The 18,488-nt window shown below is 41.6% G+C and overlaps 1 long non-coding RNA gene across 1 annotated transcript in view; it reads right to left on the bottom strand.

Annotated features, from left to right (window-relative positions):
• LOC119856718 overlaps positions 1-18,488 on the bottom strand; it is a 42,245-nt gene that overhangs the window by 14,828 nt on the left and 8,929 nt on the right. Inside the window, exons 2-4 of the long non-coding RNA XR_005293417.2 lie at positions 17,055-17,503; positions 14,189-14,380; positions 10,806-10,979 (exon numbers count right to left, since the gene is read on the bottom strand). This is a non-coding gene — a long non-coding RNA (uncharacterized LOC119856718). The remainder of the gene's footprint in view (positions 1-10,805; positions 10,980-14,188; positions 14,381-17,054; positions 17,504-18,488) is intronic.

Here is an 18,488-nt window from a genome sequence, read left to right as displayed (position 1 = left end):
CTGGAACCTAACCCCCTCATTTACATTAATTCTTATGGGGAAATTGGATTCGCTTAACATCGTTTTGCTTAAAGTCACATTTTTCAGGATCATAACTACAACGTTAAGTGAGGAGTTCCTGTACAGGATTTACAGTTTAGTTCAATGGCTCTCAGCTTCCCCACTATACAAATTATTCCTGCACCCCTGACCACACCTGGAATAGTGTGTTTATTTCTGGGTACCTCAGTACCTGAAAGATGTAGACAGATTAAAGGGAGTTCAGAGAAGAGAAACACAAATGATCAGGGAGCTGGATGAATGGATTTATGATGAAAGATTAAAAGAAATAAACATGTATATCCTGGTTAAGCAAAAATGTTGCCATTTTTGAAGATCAGGATAAACTCTGATGTCATGCCACAGTGTTACAATGGGACAATGGAATGAGGTGGGCATGAAAATGATTTTTCAAAGGACTTTGAAGAAGATCTATTGGGTCATCTATTTAATCATCCTGCCAGCATAGGAGTGTTCTCTATGATGTATTTTATAGTGCCTTGTCCAGTCTTGATGGGCCTTTGATCTCTTCCCTTGGGAGATTATTGCACAACATTTCTGAACATTAAGACTATGTTTTCTTTTTTTGAAATTTCATCCTGTTATTCTTAATCTGACATTTTGTCATCCTGTTACTTTTAGTTACAGATGCTTTCTTTCTATCCCATCTTTCAACCCTTCAGTATCTGTAGATGTTTATCATAACCCTTCAATATCCAAGCTGCACATGGCAGTGAGTAAAGAATGAACTTCCAGCTTTAATTCTGAGTCTTCTTGTGTCTCCGTGTTTCATTCAGAGTCCCTAGCTCACAACATTACCTTGACTATTTGGAAACAACAGAGTTTAAATTTGGTTTCTCTTGATCATGGACAGATCCATGTACTGATCTATAAGCATATAAAAAAATTAGGCAGGGCCAGCAGAACCAGCAGAGCTACCAAATCCAGGGATTTGAAAGAATTGGACCCTGTCCAATGTAATGGAATCACAGAGGAACTTCTTAGCCAAAAATAATGGAGACAAAAATTGCAAGGACCAGATGACCAACTGAAGAGGAGAAATCCAAAAAGTTAGTAGATCACTAGCCTGGTAGTAGGCTGCAGTAAAAAGAAAAGAATCTAGTTAAAATTGTTATTTTGCTATGCATTTTCCAAACTGTGCCAAAACGCTTTTAAACAATAGCAAAATTAAATTGTACTGTAATTAGAAATATTCTGGCCCTCGTTCTGCTCTCAGGCACACTAGTGAAAATCAGGAATAACTGTTGAAGCCAGTGGAGTTACAGACTAGTAAAGTACTTGTAAAGTAAAGTAAAGTACTTGTGGGAGCTCAGAATCAAGCCATCCAACACTAATTTATGCTACAATTTCATCTAAGGAAAACATGCAGTTTACTGAAGAAAAATGTGAAAGGTGTGACATGAAGAATAAAAGCGAGGAATCTGATATAAGTAGAGGGAAAAATAATTTTAAGAATAGGTAACCATCAAAAGTGAATCTTGAATGAGACAAGCAATAGTAAATACATTTAAAGTACATCCAAATGTGTGTTGTGCCTCTATGTGCCTCTCTCGCATGAAAATGAGTGGAAGGAAACAAATTAATCAATTCACATGGATTTCAGAGGACAGCTGTTGGGGCACATTTTCCTTTTTGTTCCTTGGGATGCAGGCAAATCAGAAAGCAGGGTCAGGGAAAGTACTAAAGACATGAGGAGAAATCTTGGCTCCACTGAAGTCAATGACAAAACTCCTATTGCCTTTAATGGGTCCAGGATTTCACCCCATGGTTCTATTACAAAACCCTCTGTTACCAAATTCCTGGATCCCTGGCCAAGCATGCAGAGGGCTATTCCTTCCCCAAGTCTTCTAGGTCTCTTCCATCTCCAGGTATAGCTGGTTCCTAGACCTGTCTACCAAGCTATGGGCTGCACTCCTTCCATGGGAATTGCAGAGTACGGAGGAGTAATTAATGTTGCTAGAATCTGCACTAACTGATCATTTTAAGCTGTGTAGGATGGAGAACATCACATTTAGGGCTCGATTCTCCATTCTGCCCTAGCAGAGCTCAAATGGAGTGAAGATGTGTGGCCACAGATTGTAGCTCCCTCATCTGGAGGCAACTGCCTCCAGGTCAAGATAGAACTGTAAAGAAACAGCTCAAATTTATGATACAGGGAGCTTACACCAGCAGAGGATTGGATGTGGTGGAACCTTGCTCTGCCAAGCCCACTCCATTCTCCACCCTCCATTCTCCATTCTCCATCCATTCTGCCTGTGGAATGCCCTCATACCTCTCCTTACTCTGGGGGAGAGGGGTGGCTTGAGCGAGAGGCAGCACTGCTTTCTCCAGCAGAGTTCCCAGAACCAGGGAAAGTCCCTTCTGGCCACCTCCCCTTGTTTTAAGGACACTTTGCACTGCTTATGCAAAGCAGCCTTAGCAGACTGGAGAATCTGACCTATTAAATAGTCTATTCCCATCTTGGTCCCCTGCTCCCTGACTCTCTTTCCTATATGGGTCATCAGCTATGTGGCATGAGGAGTGGTAGATGGGTGGCACAGGAGTGAACATGACATATAGCTGTGTTTCCCTCCTCACAGCCATCCTACTGCTTTTTACAGAATTCCTGGTATTTTTCTCCCCCTCTGCAGCATGACTTGGGGGCATATAGGCTTAGCTGACAATTAAATTGCTGCAGAAAATAATGAATACAACTAAAGAAGGCAATAGTGGATATTAAAATCCTAACATCTATGAGTCACATTCAAATTTAAAGAAAGAAGGAAGAAATGTTGTTGTGTGTTGCCAATTGCTATGGTGACAATCACTGGGGCTCTAGTCTCCTCTTATGTGTATGCAACTCTCAGTGATATCAGTGGAAGTTATGCATGCACACAAAGAGAGTGGAATTTGCAAGTGAAGAGGTTTACCTTCTATTCATTTGGAAGATTGTTCTAAAAAGAGATTTAAAGCAGTGTTGGTGGACTAAGAAAGACTTTTATAGTAGGCTAAAGGAATAATGCCTATTGTGAAACTTGGTGGAAAACATTTGCTGTGTTGGAAAACAAGGCTAAAAACCCCTCACCTATGCTCCTTGGGACCTTTTGACCTGAAAACAAGAAACAAAGGGGTTTTATAATGTCATTATAAAACTTACATTAATGTATGTTTTATGGCAGTAAATTGTGAGTATATGGGGCTGTATCATGCAAGATACCAATGGAGTGTTCTGCTTAAAAAGTGACAGTACAATAATGCCCAAAGTTTGTAAAATAAAAAGATACTGAATACATCTCTTATGGATATGCAGGATGTTGGTGTCCCATGAGAATCCATAACAATTAAAGCATCCACTTTCCCTACTGTCGGGCTGGGTATGTTGAACAGCATATTTTAAAATGTAATAAAATAAAACATGCAGCAAAAGTAAAAAAAAATGATGGGAGAGAGCAATAACAACACGGAGCTGGCAGTGGTTAAAAAAACACTTTGAAGGGGAAACAAGTTTTATGGATTTGCTTAATTTTAAGATGGAAGAGCTGAAATGAGGCATCTGTCAAAGGAAAGCAAGTTCCATGCCATATGTGCAACACTACAAAGTCATGATAACCTTCCAGCCTGGACCCGAAATGCCATGATATAATCTCTTAATATTGTGCAATGTGTGGCCACAGACACCATCAGGATAATGCTCAAGGAGAAGGTCCCTAAAGAAAGCAAAGGCTACTACCCACGTAGAAGAAGCAGAATTTGTCCTTTTGACATAGCTTGTCAGTAATGACACAACAGCCACATTATTTGGTTTATGTAACCAAGATGGTGAAGGGACATGACCACAGGTGGACCCAGAAGACAGTGAACACCCTCCTCAGAAACCAAGACAGCCCCAAATATGGGAACACAATCCCCCAGAAGCCCAGGGCTCTGAAAAACACAAGGCATGGTGAGACCAACTCCGACCAGTTCTGCTATATCCATAAAGAGCATAACAAACTCACCATAATGATCAGCTGAATGAACTGCTAATACAATGAAACAATATGTATTAATCAGAATCTGCTATCCCCAAAAGTGTTCATCTGGACAACTGCTCATGGTGTCTATGTCAAAAGACTGGTAGCATCTCTTGGTCTCACTCATGGCTATTCTGTACATCCACATAAAATCTTTGTACAGAAAATAATCTGATTCCAGGTGGCTCCCCAGACACCTCTTTCCAAACTGTACACCATCTGCTTCATCTCGTGGAAATGGGGAGTGAAACCACACTGGCCTCTGGGCATAGGAAGTTGTTAGGGTACAGAAAAGGGCCTCACAATTTAGGACCCCTCCCCAACCAACAGGCAATATTAGAGGTCGGGGAGCTAATTGATTACATAGTTGCAAAGGAAGTTCAGATGTGTCAAGAGATCACAATTTAAGCAATTTATGTCAGGGTGCTGGATCATGCTAGAAGGTTCACATCCCAGACCAACTGCTTTTCTCAACTCTCTGTCTTTTGGAAGGAAAATTCTAAGTACTCTAACAACTGGGTTGTTAATTACAACTAGAGATGGTTGAAAATTGAAATTTCTAACCTGCAGAAAATTCCAATATTTTGAAATTGGTTTAAGTCTCAAATCAGGCCAAAAATCTGAAGTATCAATTTTTTCATGGGATGGAAAATTCAGAAGAATTTGCATTTGAAACATTTAATTTAATCTAGTCCACTTGAAACAAAATGTTTTTATATTCCCACATTGAAATATTGTATTTCATTTTGTTGAACTACATTGAAACATTTCACTTTGGGTTGGTTTGAAATTAATCTGTGTCTCCCTGAGCTGCTGTGATGCCTCATGGGAGTTGTAGTTCAAATGCCTCATGCCCCCATTATCCTCTATGAGCTGGGGTCCCTAGCTGGACTATGTCTCCAATGATGCAGTATGGTCATTTGACTCCCATGACATTCCAAGTCAGTTCATCCAGAGATGAGACCACAGTAATCCTGGGTAGAGTTGCCAGACATCTGGTTTTCGACCGGAATGCCTAGTTGAAAAGGAACCGTGGCACCTCCGGTCAGCACCACTGCCTGGGCTGTTATAAGTCCAGTTGGTGGTGCAGCAGGGCTAAGGCAGGTTCCCTGCCTGCCCTGGCTCCGCACGACTCCCAGAAGTGGCTGGCGTGTCCCTGCAGCTTCTAGGAACAGAGGCAATCAAGGAAGCGCTGCGCTCTGCCCCTGCGCCCAAGAGCTGGCTCTAAAGCTCCTCTTGGCCAGGAACCATAGCCAATGGGACCTGTGGGGGTGGTGCCTGCAGTTGTGGAGTTGCCTGGCTGCCCTTGTGCCTAGGAGCTGGGCTGGACATGCCAGCCGCTTCTGAGGCCACAGAGAGCCAGGGTAGTCAGGGAGCCTGCCTTAGCCCTACTGCATCACCGACCAGGAGCCTCCTGATGTAAGCACCACCTGGCTGAAGACCACACCCCAAATCCCCTCCCGCACCCCAACCCCCAACCCCAGGTCAGAACCCCCTCCCATACCCTAACTCCTTCACAGACCCACACCCCAACCCCCTGTCCCAGCCCTGAGCCCCCTTCCTAGCCCAGACTCCACACCCTGCACCCCCTCCTGCATCCTAACTCCCCGCTCCAGCCCTGAGCCCCCTCACATCCAAACTCCCTCCTGGAGCCTGCACCCCCTCCTGCACTCCAACCCCAACCCTGAGCCCCCTCCTGCATGCAAACTCCCTCCTGGAACCCAGACCCCGCACCCCCTCCCATACCCCAACCCCAGCCCTGAGCCCCCTGCTGCACCCTAACCCCCTGCCCCAGTTCGGAGTCCCCTCCCACACCCTGAATCCCTCATTTCTGGCCCCACCCCAGAGACCGCAGCCCCAGCTGGAGCCCTCACTCCCCAACACACCTCAACCCCTTGCCCCAGCCGAGTGAAAGTGAGTGAGGGTGGGAGAGAGCAAGCGATGGAGGGAGGGGGGATGGAGTGAGTGGGGGGTGGGGCCTTGAAGAAGGGGCGGGGCAGGGGTGGGGCCTTGGGGAAGGGGCAGGGATGGGGGCAGGGCAAGGGTGTTCAGTTTTGTGTGATTAGAAAGTTGGCAACCCTAATCATGGGAGATGTAGTCTGGCCAGGGAGCCTAGCCCACAGAAAAGAACTGACATCCGAATTACAACTCCCATGATGTTCTTCTTCAGCTCAAGCAAACAGAAATTAATATCAAATTAACATGAGTCAATACATTTCAATTCAGTTCTACAAACCAAAATGTTTTGATTTAAGTCAACCCACCCAACTCAAAACAAAATATTTAGTTTTGGTTTTCCTGACAGAAAATTTTTAAAAACAGCAAAACTACTTTTTTTCTGTCAAAAAGGTTTGTGGAAAATTCCCTCCTACCTCGAACAAGGTCAGCTACCAGACTACTGCACTGGGCAGCACAGTATGGGGAGGAGGTGACTAGCCCTCTGTGAAGAAAGAAGTGGTTCAGGACTATTTAGAAAAGCTGGAAGAGCTCAAGTCCATGGGGCCGGATGCACTGCATCTGAGAGTGCTAAAGGAGTTGGCGGATGTGATTGCAGAGCCATTGGCAATTATCTTTGAAAACTCATGGTGATCGGGAGAGGTCCCAGATGACTGGAAAAAGGCTAATGTAGTGCCCATCTTTAAAAAAGGGAAGAAGGAGGATCCTGGGAACTAGAGGCCAGTCAGCCTCATCTCAGTCCCTGCGAAAATCATGGAGCAGGTCCTCAAGGAATCAATTCTGAAGCACTTAGAGGAGAGGAAAGTGATCAGGAACAGTCAGCATGGATTCACCAAGGACAAGTCATGCCTGACTAATCTAGTTGCCTTCTATGATGAGATAACTGGCTCTGTGGATGAAAGGAAAGCCGTGGACGTGTTATTCGTTGACTTTAGCAAAGGTTTTGATACGGTCTCCCACAGTATTCTTGCCAGCAAGTTAAAGAAGTATGGGCTGGATGAATGGACGATAAGGTGGATAGAAAGCTGGCTAGATCATCGGGCTCAATGGGTAGTGATCAATGGCTCCATGTCTAGTTGGCAGCCGGTATCAAGCAGAGTGCCAATAAGCATCGGTTCTGGGGCCAGGTTTGTTCAATATCTTCATTAATGATCTAGAGGATGGCGTGGATTGCACCCTCAGCAAGTTTGCAGATGACACTAAACTGGGAGGAGTGGTAGATATGCTGAAGGGTAGGGATAGGATACAGAGGGACCTAGACAAATTAGAGGATTGGGCCAAAAGAAATCTGATGAGGTTCAACAAGGACAAGTGCACAGTCCTGCACTTAGGACAGAAGAATCCCATGCACTGCTACAGACTAGAGACTGAATGGCCAGGCAGCAGTTCTGCAGAAAAGGATGTAGGGGTTACCGTGGACGAAAAGCTGGATATGCATCAACAGTGTGCCCTTGTTGTCAAGAAGGCTAATGGCATTTTGGGCTGTGTAAATAGGAGCATTGCCAGCAGACTGAGGGACGTGATCATTCCCCTCTATTCAGGACTGGTGAGGCCTCATCTGTGTCCAGTTTTAGGCCCCACACTACAAGAAGGATGTGGAAAAATTGGAAAGAGTCCAGCGGAGGGCAACACAAATTATTAGGGGGCTGGAGCACATGATTTATGAGGAGAGGCTGAAGAAACTGTGATTATTTAGTCTACAGAAGAGAAGAATGAGGGGGGATTTGATAGCTGCTTTCAACTACCTGAAAGGGGGTTCCAACGAGGATGGATCTAGACGGTTCTCAGTGGTAGCAGATGACAGAACAAGGAGTAATGGTCTCAAGTTGCAGTGGGGGAGGTTTAGGGTTGGATATTAGGGAAAACTTTTCCACGAGGAGGGTGATAAAGCACTGGAATGGGTTACCTAGGGAGGTGGTGAAATCTCCTTCCTTAAAGGTTTTTAAGGTCAGGCTTGACAAAGCCCTGGCTGGGATGATTTAGTTGGGGATTGGTCCGGCTTTGAGCAGGGGGTTGGACTAGATGACTTCCCGAGGTCCCTTCCAACCCTGATATTCTATGATTATATGATTAATGTCCACAAACAATTCTTTACTCAAGAGGCCTAGGCTTCATTTTCCTACAGTGAACCTATGAAAAGGCTAACTAACTCACAGCAGCAGAACAAAGAGCATGAAAGAAATATACTCGGTGAGTGAAAGTTCATCTCAGCCCTGTGGCCTGTTCACAGGTTGGGAGTATGAGTTTTAGGCCCTCTGCAGCCACTTTTCCATAGACTGCAATAGCAGTCACTGCTTCTCCACAATCCCTCCATAGAGTTTCTGGGCCACTGGATCCTAAAGACCCTGGCTCCTGTCACACTACCCCTGGCTTGTCACCAGTCCACTTACACAATAGCCTGTTCAGGATCCATGGCTGAAGGGTACAGAGCTTTGCCTGCAGTTTCCACTGCACAGCCCCACCATGGGCTTTTCAAGTGGTGTGAAGAGCCAACCTAAAGGTGGTCATTAAAGGTGGTCATCAACCTAAAGGTGCATTAACTCTAACCACTATTGTAAGTTAAGGTGCAATAAGACAATGAAGTGCACGGCATGTCTGAATTTAAAGTCTATCTCAAATGGAATTGGAACATAATGCAATCAGCTGAGTGAGCAGAAGAAAACATTGTAGTCAGTGTTAGTATCCATTTGGAAATGTTTTACACAACCAGCGTTTAGTCCAATATGAAAAACCTGCAAAAAGAGAGGTGCATTAGCCTGAAGTGTTAGAAGCACAAATATGGGAATATTTACTTGGTGAATAAGCCTAAGTGATCATTTAAAATAAATAGCTCCATAACCAGGAAAAGAGCAGTCTAAGCAAAACGTTTACATGACATTTTTCCAGAGAAGAAAAATTAACTAGATGAACCTGCAGCACCTGGTTACCTGCCCCCATCGACCATTGCCAAAACTGAAATGGCACTGGGAAAATATAATTACATCCATTCTTGATTTTAAGATATGCTTCAGTCAGCAAAAATAATTTATTCTGGGCCTGTTGGGCTCTAGTGAAGTGGAGTTAATAATATTTACCTACCTTTAGAAAGGGCTTTGAGCTCTATGATGAAAAATGCTAATTAGTTCTATTAATGTATTATTATATGTGTGAACAGTACCTCACCTGATCAGGATGGTGATGGTAACTGTGAAATGCTCTGAGGGATTAGAGAGGCTACAAAACCAGAAAACCCAATAATAATGGGGAATTTCAACTATATCCATATTGATGGGGCACATGCCACCTCAGAACGCAATGCAGAGATAAAATTTCTAGACACCATTAATTATTGATTCTTGGAGCAACTAGTCCTGGAATCCATAGGGGGTAATTCTTGATTTAGTTCTAAGTGGCGCACATGATCTTGTCCAAGAGGTGAATATAGCTGAACCACTCTGTAATCGCGACCATAATGTAATTAAATTTAACATCCTTATGGGAGGGAGGGGGAATACCAAAGAAACCCACCACAGTAGCATTTAACTTCAAAAAGGGGAACTACACAAAAATGAGGAGGAGAGTTAAATGGAAATTAAAAGGAACAGTCACAAGAGTGAAATGCCTACAAGCTGCATGGAAACATTTTAAACACATGATAATAGAGGCTCAAACTATGGGTTATCCCAAATAAAAAAACAGTGGGTGGACCAAAAAAAATGCCTTCATGGCTAAACAACAGAGTAAAAAAGGTGGTTAGAGACAAAAAGACATCTTTTAAAAATTAGAAGTCAAATCTTAGTGAAGAAACTAGAAAGGAGTATAAACTCTAGCAAGTCAAGTACTGTATAAACGTGTAATTAGGCAGGCCAAAAATGACTTTGTATTGGTCTTCACTGCAAAGAATGTGAGGGACAGTCCCACACCTGAGCCAATCTTTTAAGTGACAAATCTGAACAACTGTCACAGATTGAAGTATTAATAGAGGATATTTTGGAACAAACTGATAAATTAAATAGTAATAACTCACCAGGACCAGATGGTATTCACCCAAGAGTTCTGAAGAAACTCAAATATGAAATTGCAGAACTACTAACTGTGTTATGTTTCAGAGTAGTAGCCATGTTAGTCTGAATCCACAAAAAGATCAGGAGTACTTGTGGCACCTTAGAGACTAACAAATTTATTTAAGCATAAGCTTTCGTGGGCTACAGCCCACTTCATCGGATGCATGCAGTGGAAAATACAGTAGGAAGATTTTATATACACAGAGACATGAAACAAGGGTGTGACCATACATGCTATAACAAGAGTGATCAGTTAAGGTGAGCTATTACCAGCAGGAGAGAAAAAAAAACCTTTTGTAGTGATAATCAAGATGGACCATTTCCAGCAGTTGACAAGAACGTGTGAGGAACGGGGGCGGGGGGAAATAAACATGGGGAAATAGTTTTATTTTGTGTAATGACACATCCACTCCCAATCTTTATTCAAGCCTAATTTAATGGTGTCCAGTTTGCAAATTAATTCCAATTCAGCAGTCTCTCATTGGAGTCTGTTTTTGAAGGGTTTTTTTTGTTGTAATATTGTGACTTTTAGGTCTGTGTTATGTAACCTAACACTTAAATCAGCCTCTGTACCACATGACTGGTGGACAGCTAATGTAACACTGATTTTTAAAAAAGGCTCTAGAGGCGATCATGGTAATTATAGGCTGGTAACTATAACTTCAGTACAAGGTAAATTGGTTGAAACTATAATAAAGAACAGAATTATCAGACACATAGATGAACACAATATGCTGGGGAAGAGTCAACATACCTTTCATGCCTCACCAATCTATTAGAATTCTTTAAGGAATGTGGACCAGATTGATCCAGTAGATACAGTATACTTGGACTTTCAGAATGTCTTTGCAATGGTCCCTCACCAAATATTCTTAAGTAAAGTAGGCAGTCATGGGATAAGAGGGAAGGTTCTCTCATGAATCAGTAACTGGTTAAAAGATAGAAAACAAAAGGCAGGAATAAATAGTCAGTTTTCACAGTGGAGAAAGCTAAATAGTGAGTCCCCCCAAGGATCTGTACTTGGACCAGTGCTGTTCAATATATTCACAAATGATCTGCAGAAAGGGGTAAACAGTGATGTGGCAATGTTTGCAGCTGATACAAACTATCTTGAGTAATTTAAGTCTGAAGCTGACTGTGAAGAGTTACAGAGACATCTCACAAAACTGAGTGAGTGGGCAACAAAATGGCAGATGAAATTCAATAAATGCAAAGTAATGTACATTGGAAAACATAATCCCAACTGTACATACAAAATCATGGGGCCTAAATTAGCTGTTACTACTCAAGAAAGATCTTGGAGTCATTGCGGTTAGTTCTCAGAAAACATCTGTTCAAAGTACAGAGAAGGGCAATAAAAATTATTAGGAGCATGGAACAGCTTCCATACGAGGAGAAATGTAAAAGAGTGGGACTGTTCAGCTTAGAAAAAAGATGACTAAGGGGGGTATAACAGAGATCTATAAAATCATGAGTGGTAGAGAAAGTGAACAGGGACGTGTTATTTACCCCTTCACATCACACAAGAACCAGGAGTCACACAATGAAATTAATAGGCAGCATGTTTAAAACAAACACAAGCAAGTACTTCTTCACACAATGCACAGTCAACCTGTGGAACTCATTGCCAGGGCATGTTGAAAGGGCCAGACATATTTCTGGGTTCAAAAAAGAATTAGATACGTTCATGGGGGATAGGGGCCATCAATGGCTTTTAGCCTAGATGGTCAGGGATGCAACCCCATGCTCTAGGTATCCCTAAACCTCTGACTGCCAGAAGCTGGGGCTGGACAACAGGGGACGGATCACTAGATAAATTCCCCTGTTCTGTTAATTACCTCTGAAGCATTTGGCACAAGCCACTGTTGGAAGACAGGATACTGAGCTAAATGGGCCATTGGTCTGACTCAGTATGGCTTTCTTATTTTCTTATTAATTTTTTCTTATTTTTTAATAAGAGGTATAAATACATATAAATGCATTGTGTTCTGGAGGATAAATAGTACTGAATACTAATTAGAAAAATCATCTACCAGACCACAGTACTTTTTTTTAAATAGGCGTAACAGCAGCCTCTTTAAAAGGAAAGGAAGCAATTCTTGCAAATAGTGAGTTCACCATCTGCTCAGAAGAGGGCTGAAAACTGAACATTATTTCCTAGGTAGCCAAGAAAACAAATCATACATAAGAATTCAGACCTCTGGCCACCTCTGAAGGGGAAAGCTAATGGAAACAACACCTCATCGGGGACATTACTGTATATCATAACCCATCAGTGACCCTGAGGGAAATGAAACTGAACAGGAACAGAGCTGCATGCAAGACAGGCACTGCCATTTTCATCTCTGAGCCATCACGAAAACAGTCTAATTGGATATAAAGAAAAGCAAAATAAATAAACATCATATGGAAATATTTTCAACCTGCATAAAGAAATCATGAGTAAAGAGAGACAAAGGGAAAGTCATTTGTTTATGGCCCTTTGCAATAAATACAGGGTGTTCGATGAATAATTCAGACAAGGAAAAATGAGAGAAATCAACTCAAAGGACTGCATGTTCAGCTAGGTGTCGTCCTTTAGAAGGAACAAGTCACAGAAAGCATTGTATAAAAAGTTCATTAAACAGTTCCTCCAGAAGTCAGAGTTCTCAAGCAACTAACTGGTAAAGCCTTCCAATCTTCTTTCTCGCCCATTTTGTCTTGTCTGGACTGCATTTTTCTGAAATGGCTGATCATTCTAATTCATGGTTGTGTATGATCCTCTACGGCATGTTTCTTTTGTAGTGAGGTGGGGTGGGGATGTATGTAATATTTGTCTGCTACCTCAATGTGATGTTTCTGGGTGGCACTTTTGTTGGTCCCTAGCATAATGGAGCATTCGTATTCCACAAATACACATTTTATTATAACAGAACCAAAATGCATTTTTTAAAAAAAGTATGAATACATTATGGGTTTTTTTCAGGGCAAGCATCAGAGGCTGGGTGCCAAATCTTGCTTTCTTTGAAGTCACATGCCCTGCCCATTGCCCGTTCTAGCTGAGTCCTGGATAGAGTGCAGGGGAAGGCAAATCTTCTTTGCAGGTCAAGACATGGCTTCATAGTTCTTCTGTGAAGACTATTCTAATGCTGGAGTAGGTTCCCCAGCCCTATAAGCAGCCTCCATGGGAAGGAGGATGGGAAGATTCATGCAGATGTGGATCCCTTGGCTCACCCTGCCCCTTCTCACTTATGTCCCTTTTCCATCAGCCCCCTATGCACTGCAGGCAGGCGGCTCTCAGAGACTGATCTGTATGTAACATGGAGTTGCACTCTCTATCCACATTGCACCCCGCCAAATCCGCTTCCATAGGCAGCAAAACTGCACTGGCTCTGCTGTTAAGGGAGTACATGCAACCAAATAGGCAGGGGAAAGTCTTGCCCCTAAAGCGCATAAACTTATTCATCCTTCAACAAAATATCTGTTTTCAGAGGGGAGCCCTAGAAAAATGAGACCTGACCTACATAAGTCTTAATACAAACATTTGAAGGGGTCCACTAAACTGAACTTTGGGGGAGGGAAGATCTCATGGTTAAGAGACAGGAGCAATACTTGAGAGACCAGGATTTACTCTATTCCTCTCCCACATATTTCTCTTATGACCTTGGGCAAGTCACTTATATCACTACCTCACAGGGGTGCTGTGAAACTAAATTCATTAATACTTGTAAAGTGCTTTCAGATCCTGGAATAGAAGGTGATGTGTAAGTGAAAAGTACTATTGTTGTACATTATTATAACTCACAATGGGCCAGACCCTCAGTCCTCCATCTGACTACTTGGCAAAGCAACTGGAAATCTGCACTAATGGGGCCGCTAGGGATTCCTCTCATGTAGGGAAATCACTGGGTGCAATACAGCTAGCACAGCCATCTCTACTCTCCCAAAATTATGCCAGAGGCTGAACCAGCTGCAGGATCAGGGGAGTGGAAAAGGAGCTTAGAGAAACCTTCCCTCTTCTTAGGCCCTGTGCCAAGTGCAGTTTGACTTGACACAAGGTATGTACAATGATCAAATCTGGCTCAACAGACATAAGCACCATTAGCTCAGGTTTCTACCCAATCTGTTCATCCAGAGATAATACATAAACAAGTTCACCTAAGGTACTTGCTTGCTTCTGAAGACAACTTTATTCCAAGGTAATGTTGTAAATTATTTATTCTGGATTCAGCTGTAGAAACCAATGCATATACAATTACTGATGTAGGTGGCAGTCAATCTTGTCCTTTCATACTCCAATGCAGGACAGTATCTCATTGTATTACCTCAGCAGCCTTCTTTGCCTGGAATCTGAAACAAGCAAGATACATAAAATAGTGGGGAAGCAGGTAATTACAAGATAACAAAACTTAAAAACTATACAATAGTAAAAAAATACATTAATGAGCTGTTACAATGGGTAAACTAGCTCTATAAAGATAGCTAACCTTCTTCGGGATAAGAATTTCTACCCTAAACTTGTAACCTGAATGAACCTAACTATACAATTAGCTTTTTTTGAATACATATAACATGCTTTCATTTATTAAAGGGCATAGCTGAGTGAAATTTTTCATTTTATTATCTCCAACATCCAAAGTAATTAAAAAGGTAGTCCTGCAACATGGAGCCTTTTTGGACTGGAATGCTAATAATGACTGCTATTTGGGTGTACAAAAAATATACCTGTCAATGAAGGCAGGTTGTCATTCTGATGGATTTCCCCCCACAATTCTAAAGTGTTATTCTACTTGGAAGAGTGATATTTATTTCTCTTCAGTGACTTCTATTTTGCATTTGTTCAGTTTTCAATAAAAATATGTTTTTTTTCTAACTGCCAATCCTTCAAACACAATTTGACATTGGAAAGCCAAGCTGCGTTCTTTCTTTCCTGCTCATCAACACCAATATTAAAGATTCTGCAAGCCATAATCTGTCTTCCATTACATCTATGAAACACCTTTGTCAACACTCAGTTGGAAGGGATTGGCGCTACAATTAGAACTCAGTTAACAATTCTGTTGTGATGCACATGCTGGAAAAGAATCCAACTCACTCTCTTGTACAATATCTGTGTTCTGTACTGATAGCAGGAATAAAAACTTATTTTTGCCACTAAAATAAGCAGATAGGTCTCTGAATAGGGAGCAGATTTATGGAGTAAGATGATGATGCTAATTTACAAAATTATTTTTCAGAATAGAACTGTACTTTGACTAAGAAAAAAAATCTAACTCCTTTTCTTGGGGCCCCAGAAGGAAATAGGCTTTACAACAGAGTTCTGCAATATTAGATGATTTCTCTTCCCAGGGATTTATCTGAACATTTGCTCCAGCTTCCATTTATGTGGGTTTACACCTGGAATTTCACTTCTTGGTACTCTATTTTGGCATGTTTTCTTCATCTTCTCAGTGTCTGAGTTCATTTAGTCCATTTTTTCAGTTGAATACTTTTTAAAATGTTCACTTCATTTTTTTCTCTGTCCATTCTTCTTACATCTCAGACACCATGCTCACCCGCCCTAGTAATAAGCATGGCACAAATGCCTACAAAAATAAGACAGACAGACATCTCTCCTTTCTCTTCAAACCACTTTTCTGATTCTACCTTGGTCTTCAGTGTATCTCTTTTCCTTCAGTATTCTCTCTCTTCAGAACAGCTGGTGCTTGCACCTCTGAAAGTCAGACAACATTCATTCAGGTGCCTAAAGACAGATGGAGATGTCTAACTTTAGGCATCTGCATTGGAAAATATTGGCCTTTAATTTTTAGCTAATTGGAAGCTTGTATTCTCTAGGTATGAGAAGTTGTTTTGGTCTTCCAAATCTATCTACTGAAACTGAGGACAACTGCTCACGAAAGCTTATGCTCTAATAAATTTGTTAGTCTCTAAGGTGCCACAAGTACTCCTTTTCTTAACCAGGAAGGTAGCTGGTATATCCCAAAGAAGTATCCTGAGCACAAGTTTCCTCTTTTATAAAGTTATAGATGGTAGCAAGTAGTGTTTAGCAAATGGAGCTTTCCTAGTTCCCCTAATTCCATTTCCTTCTTTGGTGGAAATAGATTAATTTGTTTTTCTGTCAATTACTTAAGTCAACACCAAGCGAGTAGAAATAGCCAAGAAATAAAAAACAAACACTGTATATGCAGAAATTGATTGGATACACAAAATAACCAAAATTGGCTCATAAATTATGGATTACGTGCTATTGTAGGATGGGCCCCCAGGCGGATGAATATAATGTGTATAACTATATTACAAGATACTGGTAAAAAAAACTGAAGGCCACAGCTAGTTAAATGGCATATGTATTTTTGCTTATGACTAGTACCTACCTACCTATATGAGTGGAATGTAGCTAAACCTACCAGCACTGTTTCAGGAAATCAGAACTAGTTGGTTCAGTTCACTGGATTTGCAACCACTGAATTTCTAATTTATTCAAACCTAAAGGCTCCAAGTGCAATGTCACACTAACACTGTAATGTAATATATGCCAATTTCATAATGCTGCAGGTGCTGGATGCTCACAGAGTTGGCCTGCAACCAGCTAATTGAGAGAGTGATCAGGAAAGGAGAAAGGGAGAAGATTCAACAGGGGCAGGGGAGAAGGCAGTACCAACTATGAAGAGGCAGAAAATCTGTGGAAGAGAAAAACAACGGAGAATGGAGCAGATGGGACTAACACAAACCACAGAAAGGGACAAAGAGGAAGGGAAAGAGGTTAGAAGAGAATAGAAAAGAGGGACGAAGGAAAAACAGAACATGGAGATGTAAAGGATGAAGAAAAAAGGACAGAGAGAAGAACAAAGTGGGCAGAGACAATGGAATAAACAGAGGAACAAGGGTGGATACTAGTGTGACCACAAAGACCAAGAGGAAAGGAGATGCTAGTTCAGTTTATGTATAGAAACAGGAGAAAAGAGAACAGGGTTCATTTCAGAGATATGTTGAAGCAGGACAGCATCCCACTTTTACCCCTTACCTTAGGTCAAATCAGTTGATTTTCTCCCACCACTTTTGTCATTCTCCAACGCCTTCATTCCTGGTGGCAGTGTTTCTTGTCAGAGGCCATTAAGAGGCACTGTGTCTCATGGAATAAATTTTCTTTTTCTTTCTGTTCTTGTGTCTCTACTGCCTGGATTTTCTGTTTTTACTTCCTCCTATATTATCTTTGATCTCTTCTCTCCCTATTTTCATGGTAAATTTTGAATAATGTAGAGGAACTAGGGTAACAGTGTCACAAGTCACTGAAAGTGTGGCAAAAATTATGAAAATTGCCATCTCTTCTTTTCTTTCAGCTAGTTGCCAAGTACAGCCTTGGAGGTCTATTGTGCAGAGCTCCAGTCTGATTCCACCTGTCCAAATCTTTGAGTCTGACCACATTCCCGCACTCCTTCCTCTCCAGACTCTCCATCTGTGAGAAGTGATGTCCTTGTGGTATGAGATAGAGAAGACAACAGGAGATAAATTAAGACATGAAACGGCAGATTCACCAAAACACTCTAGACTACTTTGCACCACTTTGACAATGCAAAGCAGCTGTAAACCCAGGTTTATCAGCCAGTTAAGCCAGGTTTATGGCTGTTTTCTGCCTTTGAATATGCACAAAGAAGCCAAAGTCTACCAGTGATTTTAGATTTAAATCTTTATTCTACTAAAACCCCACAGAAGGAGTTGCTTTCTTTGTAGACATTGTCTGCTCTGCACCCTAAAACTCTACCCAGGATTTCTAATCAAAGTTCATCAGACTGGCATCCATTCCATTATGCCATCTATTCCCTCCCTCACTACTAGCACAATGAAACTCTAAAAATGTCAAACGTCATGGACATTTTTTAAATAAAACATCATAATTCTGGAATTCATGACTCCATCATCATGCTCTCCTCAAACACTAAAACAATCCCACTGGCCCCCCAAGTCAGTATTTAACATTTATTTTTTACTCAGCATGAGTCATGCTAATATTGCTTATGCAATGAATTTCCTGTTTTAAATGAGAAAACAAAGCAAGGGTGGTATTTGGAGAGAGAGGTGAGATCTTTCTAAAAATTCTACAATATAGAATATAATATATAACAATCTCAATGTATTAAACTTCTGAGACATATAAGCAGGAAAAAGCTATACCTAGTGACTTAGCAGAAAATCAACCTTCAGGACAGTCTTCCACAGAGAATCTAAAACTAATCATAAAATGCCTCTATAGTAGGGTGTTTCGAAGTTGCCCACAGGGAGAAGAACTCACGGAAATGAGCTCATACCAAGATTACACAATGTTAAGAGGTTACTGCTTAACATTACTTGATTTACTAAGAAGGGAGATTAAGAGGGGACAAGACGAACTACTACAAATAACCTACTTTGGGAGCAGGCCTGTCCTTCAAATTTCAGGAATTTCTTATCTGACAGGAAC

This window comes from Dermochelys coriacea, chromosome 6 (assembly GCF_009764565.3).
Source record: "Dermochelys coriacea isolate rDerCor1 chromosome 6, rDerCor1.pri.v4, whole genome shotgun sequence".
In the NCBI taxonomy this organism is placed as follows: domain Eukaryota; kingdom Metazoa; phylum Chordata; order Testudines; family Dermochelyidae; genus Dermochelys; species Dermochelys coriacea.
The sequence above is the reverse complement of the archived record's forward strand: the minus strand, read 5'-3'. Positions and strand labels throughout refer to the sequence as shown.